The sequence below is a fragment of the Ascaphus truei genome, chromosome 11 (assembly GCF_040206685.1).
Source record: "Ascaphus truei isolate aAscTru1 chromosome 11, aAscTru1.hap1, whole genome shotgun sequence".
Lineage (NCBI taxonomy): Eukaryota > Metazoa > Chordata > Amphibia > Anura > Ascaphidae > Ascaphus > Ascaphus truei.
Window position 1 is genome coordinate 54,173,944 of NC_134493.1, and position 9,855 is coordinate 54,183,798.

Below are 9,855 nucleotides of genomic sequence, written 5' to 3' on the forward strand. Positions count from 1 at the left end.
TCTATGTCTGTACACACGGCATGAATACAGCGCTATGTCTGTGCACACGGCATGAATACAGCGCTGTGTCTGTACACACGGCATGAATACAGCGCTATGTCTGTGCACACGGCATGAACACAGCGCTATGTCTGTACACACGGCATGAACACAGCGCTCTGTCTGTACACACGGCATGAACACAGCGCTCTGTCTGTACACACGGCATGAATACAGTGCTCTGTCTGTACACACGGCATGAAAACAGCGCTATGTCTGTACACACGGCATGAATACAGTGCTATGTCTGTACACACGGCATGAATACAGCGCTCTGTCTGTACACACGGCATGAATACAGCGCTCTGTCTGTACACACGGCATGAATACAGCGCTATGTCTGTACACACGGCAAGAATACAGCGCTCTGTCTGTACACACGGCATGAATACAGCGCTCTGTCTGTGCACATGGCATGAATACAGCGCTCTGTCTGTGCACATGGTATGAATACAGCGCTCTGTCTGTACACACGGCATGAATACAGCGCTCTGTCTGTACACACGGCAAGAATACAGCGCTCTGTCTGTACACATGGCATGAATACAGCGCTATGTCTGTACACATGGCATGAATACAGCGCTCTGTCTGTACACATGGCATGAACACAGCGATATGTCTGTACACACGGCATTAATACAGCGCTCTGTCTGTACACACATCATGAATACTGCTCTCTGTCTGTACACATGGCATGAATACAGCGCTCTGTCTGTACACATGGCATGAATACAGCGCTCTGTCTGTACACACGGCAAGAATACAGCGTTCTGTCTGTACACACGGCATGAATACAGCGCTATGTCTGTACACACGGCAAGAATACAGCGCTATGTCTGTACACACGGCATGAATACAGCGCTCTGTCTGTGCACACGGCATGAATACAGCGCTATGTCTGTACACACGGCAAGAATACATCGCTATGTCTGTACACACGGCATGAATACAGCGCTATGTCTGTACACACGGTATGAATACAACCCTATGTCTGTACACACGGCATGAATACAGCGCTCTGTCTGTACACACGGCATGAATACAGCGCTATGTCTGTGCACACGGCAAGAATATGGCGCTATGTCTGTACACACGGCAAGAATACGGCGCTATGTCTGTACACACGGCAACAATACGGCGCTATGTCTGTACACACGGCAACAATACGGCGCTCTGTCTGTGCACACGGCATGAATACAGCGCTCTGTCTGTACAAACGGCATGAATACAGCGCTCTGTCTGTGCACACGGCAAGAATACAGCGCTATGTCTGTACACACGGCATGAATACAGCGCTATGTCTGTACACACGGCATGAATACAGCGCTCTGTCTGTGCAGACGGCAAGAATACAGCGCTATGTCTGTACACACGGCAAGAATACAGCGCTATGTCTGTACACACGGCATGAATACAGCGCTATGTCTGTACACACGGCATGAATACAGCGCTCTGTCTGTGCAGACGGCAAGAATACAGCGCTATGTCTGTACACACGGCAAGAATACAGCGCTCTGTCTGTACACACGGCATGAATACAGCGCTCTGTCTGTGCACACGGCAAGAATACAGCGCTATGTCTGTACACACGGCATGAATACAGCGCTCTGTCTGTGCACACGGCATGAATACAGCGCTCTGTCTGTGCACACGGCAAGAATACAGCGCTATGTCTGTACACACGGCATGAATACAGCTCTCTGTCTGTGCACACGGCAAGAATACAGCGCTATGTCTGTACACACGGCAAGAATACAGCATTCTGTCTGTACACACGGCATGAATACAGCGCTCTGTCTGTGCACACGGCAAGAATACAGCGCTATGTCTGTACACACGGCAAGAATACAGCGTTCTGTCTGTACACACGGCATGAATACAGTGCTCTGTCTGTACACACGGCATGAATACAGCGCTCTGTCTGTACACACGGCATGAATACAGCGCTCTGTCTGTACACACGGTATGAATACAGCGCTCTGTCTGTGCACACGGCATGAATACAGCGCTCTGTCTGTGCACACGGCATGAATACAGCGCTATGTCTGTACACACGGCATGAACACAGCGCTATGTCTGTACACACGGCATGAATACAGCGCTCTGTCTGTACACACGGCATGAATACAGCGTTCTGTCTGTACACACGGCAGGAATACAGCGTTCTGTCTGTACACACGGCAAGAATACAGCGCTCTGTCTGTACACACGGCATGAATACAGCGCTCTGTCTGTACACACGGCATGAATACAGCTCTATGTGTGTACACACGGTATGAATACAGCCCTATGTCTGTACACACGGTATGAATACAGCGCTCTGTCTGTACACACGGCATTAATACAGCGCTATGTCTGTACACACGGTATGAATACAGCGTTCTGTCTGTACACACGGCATGAATACAGCGCTATGTCTGTACACACGGCATGAATACAGAGCTCTGTCTGTACACACGGCATGAATACAGCGCTCTGTCTGTACACACGGCATGAATACAGCGCTATGTCTGTACACACGGCAAGAATACAGCGTTCTGTCTGTACACACGGCATGAATACAGCGCTATGTCTGTACACACGGCATAAATACAGCGCTATGTCTGTACACACGGCATGAATACAGCGCTATGTCTGTACACACGGCAAGAATACGGCGCTATGTCTGTACACACGGCAACAATACGGCGCTATGTCTGTACACACGGCATGAATACGGCGCTATGTCTGTACACACGGCATGAATACAGCGCTATGTCTGTACACACGGTATGAATACAACCCTATGTCTGTACACACGGCATGAATACAGCGCTCTGTCTGTACAAACGGCATAAATACAGCGCTCTGTCTGTGCACACGGCAAGAATACATCGCTATGTCTGTACACACGGCAAGAATACAGCGTTCTGTCTGTACACACGGCATGAATACAGCTCTCTGTCTGTGCATACGGCAAGAATGCAGCATTCTGTCTGTACACACGGCATGAATACAGCGCTCTGTCTGTGCACACGGCAAGAATACAGCGCTATGTCTGTACACACGGCAAGAATACAGCGTTCTGTCTGTACACACGGCATGAATACAGTGCTCTGTCTGTACACACGGCATGAATACAGCGCTCTGTCTGTACACACGGCATGAATACAGCGCTATGTCTGTACACACGGCATGAACACAGCGCTCTGTCTGTACACACGGCATGAATACAGCGCTCTGTCTGTACACACGGCATGAAAATAGCGCTATGTCTGTACACACGGCATGAATACAGTGCTATGTCTGTACACACGGCATGAATACAGCGCTCTGTCTGTACACACGGTATGAATACAGCGCTATGTCTGTACACGCCGCAAGAATACAGCGCTCTGTCTGTACACACGGCATGAATACAGCGCTCTGTCTGTACACGCCGCAAGAATACAGCGCTCTGTCTGTACACACGGCATGAATACAGCGCTGTCTGTGCACGCCGCAAGAATACAGCGCTCTGTCTGTACACGCCGCAAGAATACAGCGCTGTCTGTACACGCCGCAAGAATACAGCGCTCTGTCTGTACATACGGCATGAATACAGCGCTCTGTCTGTACACACGGCATGAATACAGCGCTATGTCTGTACACGCCGCAAGAATACAGCGCTCTGTCTGTACACACGGCATGAATACAGCGCTATATCTGTACACACGGCATGAATACAGCGCTCTGTCTGTACACACGGCATGAATACAGCGCTCTGTCTGTACACACGGCATGAATACAGCGCTATGTCTGTACACACGGCATGAATACAGCGCTCTGTCTGTGCACGCCGCAAGAATACAGCGCTCTGTCTGTACACACGGCATGAATACAGCGCTCTGTCTGTACACGCCGCAAGAATACAGCGCTATGTCTGTACACGCCGCAAGAATACAGCGCTCTGTCTGTACACACGGCATGAATACAGCGCTCTGTCTGTACACGCCGCAAGAATACAGCGCTCTGTCTGTACACACGGCATGAATACAGCGCTCTGTCTGTACACACGGCATGAATACAGTGCTCTGTCTGTACACACGGCATGAATACAGCGCTGTCTGTGCACGCCGCAAGAATACAGCGCTGTCTGTACACGCCGCAAGAATACAGCGTTCTGTCTGTACACGCCGCAAAAATACAGCACTGTCTGTACACGCCGCAAGAATACAGCACTGTCTGTACACGCCGCAAGAATACAGCGCTCTGTCTGTACACGCCGCAAGGATACAGTGCAGCTATATACATACACATGCAGATCAATGCATACACAAATACACATTTACGCCTACACATACAATACACACACAAAGATAGAGATACTTACACAGCCTTTGTGTATTCTCACACCGAGCCACACCTCAACACACCCAGCTGCAGACAAACCCTGGAGCTCACACAAACACACACCTGCTCAGACAGACACGCCGCGCAGCCCCGCCGCCCTCCCAGGGGGCGCTCCCGGTGACAGCTGAATAACCCTCCCCGGATTATATTACATCTGAAGAACATCTCAGCAGCTCAAGGAGAGAGATTATTAAAGATATCCCGTGCCAGGTCTCAGAAAACATGCAACCAACTGCCAGCGTAATTAATATATATATATATATATATATATATATATATATATATATATATATATATAAATATGTGTATATATATAAATGTGTGTATATATATATGTGTATATATATATATATGTGTATATATATATATAAAATAGGAGTGCCTGTCCTGTTTTCCTTTTTCTGTATCTCATTGGACAGTAGGCACGCTCCCTTTACCTTTATTTTTTGTTTTGTGCGTGCCCTGATTTTTTATATATCATTTCTATTCGTGTTATATTGCATTTCAGGCCCTGTTGAATTGGTAACGCGCCCCTGATGAGGGCAGCATGGGAATCGCCGCGGCCGTGTGTCCTGTGATGTAGATCTCCTCCGAGGTGGGTTAACCCATTTGCTGCTGGATGGGACGGGGTGGGGGTCTGATGTGGTCATTGGTTTGGGGAAGACTGATGTCATAAGGCAACTCCACGACAGCGCAATACAAAACGGTTATTTTACGTCACAAATGAGCGGGCGACAGGTGTACACAACAGCTACACAACACACATATATACTGTAACAGTCACACACCACACTGAGTTACATGTCTCCACTCCCAAATCGCGCACACAATGTTGCACATCTCCAACACATTGTAGCACACACACACACACACACACACCTGCATTGTTTGTACAGTATGTCTCTGTATACACAATACACACACCATATACAAGGTGTATTGCAATGTGAGTGTTGTCATGTAAACACACACACACAGTGAAGTCGTGTATGTACATAGGGTGCTCACGGTCAGATACACATATACAACATAGTATATCTGTATACTGTATCAATACATACAGACTACTTGTGCAGTATACCTACATGTACACAGCAGGAGTGTGTGCCTTCATATTCATGCACACAACAGACAGGTAGGTCTGCCTGTGTGCACACACATTATATCTATATATCTATATATGTTTATACACAGACACATACATATATATACAGTGTATATATATATATATATATATATATATATATATATATATATATATATATATATATATATATATATATATATATATCAAATAAAAACATCGCTTGTGAGCACATTCATGCCTTAGACAGGTCTGCAGCCCTGCTTTTGATCATTATCACCTAGCATACAGTGCTTCCACTGCAGCAAGGGATTCTGGGAAATTACATGCAAATGAGCACACAGTATATATATACTGTACATAGAAATATATACTTGTATATACAAACACACACATATATAATACAGATATGTACGTATATACACACTTATATAGGTAAAACATATACATGTATACACACGCACACAGAGCGAGAGAAAGAAAGAGAAAAAGAGAAGCATAAAATATATATACATACAAACACACACATATATGCTGTACATGTAAATATATACATTTATATACACACAAACACACAAACACACACATGTACAGTATACACACTTATATATGCAAACACACACACTCACGCTAAGCGGCCCTGCAAGCCTCTCACACACACACACTCACGCTAAGCGGCCTGCAAGCCTCTCTCACACACAATGCACACTCACACACACACTCACGCTAAGCGGCCTGCAAGCCTCTCTCACACACAATGCACACTCACACACACACACACTCGCACACACAATGCACACTGCTGCAGAGTAGGTTTATTCCCGCACAGGGCTGCCCTGTAGGTGTCTTTCTTTCATATACACACAGGGAACCACTGTATATCTCTCTCACACACACAAAGCTGCCCTTTAGGGGGGGGGGCACAGAAACGCTCTGTAGGCGTGAGAGGCGAGCGCTCCAAGGAGTAACGCTCTGCAGGCTAGCACCCAGACCCTATATATAGTGAACAGAAATATACACCGCCAGCAAGGAAGCTGTTAAACACACAAATACACACGCACACAATTTCCAGGACACAGAAAGCCAGGCCCGAGGCAGTAATGTGATACTCTGTGGGGAGAGGGAGGTGCGATGATCTGCAGGCTCTGCAGGTGAAAGGGTTAATACACTGACACTGCAGGTCTATTTTGCAAGGCTGTTTGTAGGGGGGGAGGCGGAACCTGGTTAAAGGAGAGATGATCTGCAGGATATATATATATATTTATTTAAGATTAGTAGTGAAATGGGTCATGGAGCAATGCTCTGTAGTCCTTAGCAGGAAAGGGGTTAATGGTGCAATGTTCTGCAGGTCTCTGGCAGGGAACAGGTGAAGGGGTGCGATGTTCTGCAGGTCTCTGCCTGGGAAGGCGTTAATGGAGTGATGCTCTGCAGGTCTCTAGCAGGAAACAGGTCAATGGTGCAATGTTCTGCAGGTCTCTGGCAGGGAAGGAGTTAATGGAGCGAAGCTCTGCAGGTCTCTAGCAGGGAACAGGTGAAGTGGTGCAATGTTCTGCAGGTACCTAGCAGGGAAGGGGTTAATGGTGTGTTGCTCTTACAGGTCCATGGCAGGGAAGGGGTTAATGGTTCGATGCTGTGCAGGTCCCTGGAAGGGAATGGGGTTAATGGCGCGATGCTCTGCAGGTCCCTGGCAGGGAATGGGGTTAATGGTGCGATGCTCTGCAGGTCCCTGATGGGGAATGGGGTTAATGGTGCGATGCTATGCAGGTCCCTGGCGGGGAATGGGGTTAATGGCGCGATGCTCTGCAGGCCCCTGACAGAGAATGGGGTTAATGGCGCAATGCTCTGCAGTTCCCTGACGGGGAATGGGGTTAATGGTGCGATGCTATGCAGGTCCCTGGCAGGGAATGGGGTTAATGGTGCGATGCTCTGCAGGTCCCTGACGGGGAATGGGGTAATCGTGCGATGCTATGCAGGTCCCTGGCAGTGAATGGGGTTAATGGTGCAATGCTTTGCAGGTCTCTGGCAGGGAATGGGGTTAATGGCGCGATGCTCTGCAGTTCCATGGCAGGGAACGGAGTTAAAGGTGCGATGCTCTGCAGGTCCCTGGCGGGGAATGGGGTTAATGGCGCGATGCTCTGCAGGTCCCTAGCGGGGAATGGGGTTAATGGCGCGATGCTCTGCAGGTCCCCAGCTGCCCTCACACCTGCCTTACCTGGTCTCCGTGGTAATGGGATCCTAGAAAGCCGCCGCCTGCGCCTCTCTCATCCCGTATCCGACCGTGCAGGTGTCAGGCTCGTTCGGTGCTTAGAAAGGTATGGGGGGGCCTTAAACGAACCCCATCTTCCCCCTGTACATCAGACAGCTCCGGGCCAGCGCTGCCCTCCTCCCCCCTCCATGGGCTGGGCCTTCCCCTGTCCTGACCTGTCCTCGGGCTCCTGGGGAGCCTTGCGCCTCAGCTGCCCGTCCCTCTGTGTCTGTGTCCCCAGTCACTGTGTGTCTGCATACAGGAGCCAGCTCATTGTCCCTGTGCTGGGAGATAAGACTCAGTGCCCAGCACAGCCTGCAATGGGGAAGCCCAGCCTCTCTCCCTCCCTCTCTGCCCCCTCTCTCTCCCCCCTCTCTCTCTCTCTCTCCCCCTCTCCTCTCTATCCCCCCTCTCTCCTCTCTCTCTCCCCCCTCTCTCCCCCCTCTCTCCCCCCTCTATCTCCCCCCTCTCCCTCTCTCTCCTTTAACCCTCTCTCCCCTCTCCTTCTCTTCCTGTCCTGTTGCTCTCTCTCTGTCTCTCCCTGTCTCTCTCTCTCTCTCTCTCCTTCTCTCTCTCTCCTTTAACCCTCTCTCCCCTCTCCTTCTCTTCCTGTCCTGTTGCTCTCTCTCTGTCTCTCCCTGTCTCTCTCTCTATCCTTCTCTCTCTCCGTCCCCTGTTATGTATCCTCTCTCGCTCTGTCCCTTTCGGTCTATCCTCTGTCCTTCAATCTCTCTTTCTCCGTCCTTTCTCTCCGTCTCTCTCAAGCTCAGACACTCTTTGTCTATCCTCTCCCTCCCTCCCTTTCTCCCCTGTTCTCCCTTCTTCTTCTCTCTTCCTCCGTCTCACAATCCCTCCATCTCTATTCCACCTGCTCTTTCTCTCTGTCCTTCCTTAACCCTCTGTATCTCTCCCATCCCTCCTCCTTCTATTCCCCCCTCCTTCTCCTCTCTCGCTCTCTCTCTCGCTCGCTCTCTCTCTCTCTGTCCCCTCGCCCTTCCCTCATCCCTTATTTCCCCCTCTGCTTCACTCTATTCTTCTCGCCCTTCTCTCTACCTTTCTTTCCCCTTCCCCCCCCCCACTTCTTTCTATATCTTTTTCCTATACACCTCTCTCTCTCTCTCTCTCACACCTCTCTCTCTCCTTCACTCTCTCTCTCTTCCTATACACACCTCTCTCTCTCTCCTTCACTCTCTCTCTTCCTATACACACCTCTCTCTCTCTCCTTCACTCTCTCTCTCTTCCTATACACACCTCTCTCTCCCAATACACCCCCCTCTCTCTCTCTTCCTGTACACCTCTCTCTCTCTTTCTCTCTTCCTATACAACTCTCTCTCTCTTCCTATACACCGCTCTCTCTTCCTATAAACCGCTCTCTCTCTCTCTTTCCCTCTCTCTTCCTATACACCTCTCTCTTCCTGTACACCTCTCTCTCTATTCCTATCTCTCTCCCTCTCTTTCTCTCTCTGTTCCTATCCACCTCTCTTTCTGTTCCTATCTCTCTCTCTCTCTCCCTCTCTCTGTTCCAATCCGCCTCTCTCTCTCCCTCTCTCTGTTCCTAATTATCTCTCTCCCTCTCTCTGTTCCTATCCACCTCTCTCTCTCCCTCTCTCTGTTCCTAATTATCTCTCTCCCTCTCTCTGCTCCTATCCACCTCTCTCTCTCTCTCTCCCTCTCTCTGCTCCTATCCACCTCTCTCTCTCTCCCTCTCTCTGTTCATATCCACCTCTCTCTCTGCTCCTATCCACCTCTCTCTTCTCCCTCTCTCTGTCCCTAACCATCTCTCTCTCTCTGTGTGTGTGTGTGTTCTTCTCTCTCTCATCTCTCATCTCAGTTGTGTGAAAAAGAAAGTACACCCTCTTTGAATTCTATGGTTTTACATATCAGGACATAATAACAATCATCTGTTCCTTAGCAGGTCTTAAAATTAGGTAAATACAACCTCAGATGAACAACAGCACATGACATATTACAACGTGTCATGATTTATTTAACACAAATAAAGCCAAAATGGAGAAGCCATGTGTGAACAACTAAGTACACCTTATGATTCAATAGCTTGTAGAACCACCTTTAGCAGCAATAACTTGAATTAATCGTCTTCTGTATGACTTTATCA

General features: G+C 48.8%; 1 protein-coding gene across 4 annotated transcripts in view; it reads right to left on the reverse strand.

Moving 5' to 3' along the window:
* The window catches only part of LOC142463517 (serine/threonine-protein kinase SBK1-like), a 51,629-nt gene extending 43,514 nt beyond the window's left edge, over nt 1–8,115 (reverse strand). For 2 of the 4 annotated variants that reach the window (XM_075566373.1, XM_075566372.1), the window contains exon 1: nt 7,707–8,115. The gene's annotated coding sequence lies outside the window, so the exon portion shown is untranslated. Of the gene's footprint in view, nt 1–4,390; nt 4,498–7,706 lie in introns of those variants that run through there. The other 2 variants (XM_075566374.1, XM_075566375.1) reach the window with 2 other exon arrangements.
* Nucleotides 8,116–9,855: the final 1,740 nt, after the last annotated feature.